The sequence below is a fragment of the Rhincodon typus genome, chromosome 37 (genome assembly GCF_021869965.1).
Source record: "Rhincodon typus isolate 14 chromosome 37, sRhiTyp1.1, whole genome shotgun sequence".
In the NCBI taxonomy this organism is placed as follows: domain Eukaryota; kingdom Metazoa; phylum Chordata; class Chondrichthyes; order Orectolobiformes; family Rhincodontidae; genus Rhincodon; species Rhincodon typus.
Genome location: NC_063368.1, coordinates 2621324 through 2623173, shown reverse-complemented (window position 1 = coordinate 2623173; position 1850 = coordinate 2621324).

Sequence of the window (1850 nt, the reverse complement as noted above, 5' to 3'; positions counted from 1 at the left end):
GCACCAGTAACTGTGACCATAAAGCTACTGGACTGGCAATATTGACCTTTGGGGAAGAAAACCAGCTGGCTGCAAAACAATTAGATTCAGAACAGAACTAGCAACTGAAAACTGGGACTTACAAGGGCCCAGCAGCAACAGAAGTGTATTCCAGTGCAATGTCTTCTTGCCCAGCATATGACTCTCAGCCAATACCATCAAGCCAGACTGTCATCCCAATGAGAACAGTAGAGCATCTATAGTTTCAATGAGGTGCTAACCAGATGAAGCAAGACAGGACTGTATGCAACCTTTTACAGTGATAGCAGCATTCTATATATAAAACTAAGCAATCCCACAAACAACTATCAAAGGTTTGAGTTGTAGGGAAAGGTTGAATAGGCTGGGACTATTTTCCCTGGAGCTTCGGAAGCTGAGGGGTGACCTTATAGAAATTTATGAAATTATGAGGAGCATCGACAGGGTGAATAGCCAAGGTCTTTTTCCCAGGGTGGGAGAGTTCAAAACTAGAGGGCAAAGGTTTAAGGTGAGCAGGGAGAGATTTAAAAGGGACCTATGGGGCAACTTTTTCACACAGAGGGTGGTATGTGTATGGAATGAGCTACCAGAGGAGATGGTGGAAGCTGGCATAATTACAACATTTAAAAGGCATCTGGATGGGTACATGAATAGGAATGTTTTAGAGGGATATGGGCCAAATTCTGGAAATGGGACCAGATTAATTTAGGATATCTGGTCAGCATGGATGAGCTGGACTGAGGGGTCTGTTTTCTCTATGACTCTGTAGTCCTGCTGCAGCCAGTCAGGAATTCTAGTGAACAAGTAAGCAATGGGAAGAGGTAGTTTTCATAAACAATCCCAATCTCAATGATGGTGGAGCCCAGCACATCCGAGTATAAAAGCCAGGGCTGAAGGGGCTCGCAACTGTCTGCAGCCAAATGTGCCGAGGCAGTGATCCATGTCATCCATAATTACAAAAGCCAATCTTCTGCTAATTCGGGTGATGCAAGAGCAAACGTTATATGCAGTGACAACTGCCCAGCTGCAGTGTTGGAGACTTTAGCTTCAGAACCAGTCCTCATCACTGTATAGCTGTGACACTGGAAGCCACCCACAATGTGGGCATTTGGGCGCAGAAACCAGATACATTCAATTACCATCTGAGTGACCTAATTTTGGTAAAGTGATGGAAGGTGTCCATGACAGTGCTATTAAGCAGTACTTATCAATAACTTCTAAGTTTGTTCTCATCCAAAATTACTTGATTCCTGGTCTTATGACAGCCTTCATCTAAAAATGGACAAAAGAGTTGAATTTGAGGTGAGATGTAGGACTGCCAAATGACTTGAAAATATCATTTGATGAAATGTGATACCAAGGAATGCTGGTAGTACTGACATCAATGGGAATGGAGGGGAAATTCTCCACGGGCTCTGGTCATAATTAGTACAAAGGAAGTCATCATTTCATTTCATATATCGCTGTAGGATTTCTTCAGGACAGTATCCCTAGTCATACCGTCACACAGCACGGAAAGAGACTGTTCAGTCCAACCAGTCCATACTGAACATAATCCCAAACTAAACTAGTCCTGCCTTCCTGCTCCTGGCTCATATCCCTCCCAACCTTTCCTTTCATGTACTTATCCAAATGCCTTTTAAATACTGTAATTGTGCCTGATTCCACCACTTCCTCAGGAAGTTCATTCCACATGCAAACCACCACCTGTGGAAGAGAGACAACAAGGTGCAGGGCTGGATGAACACAGCAGGCCAAGCAGCATCATAGCAGCAGAAAGGCTGACGTTTCGGGCCTAGACCCTTCATCAGAAAAGCTTTTCTGATGAAGGG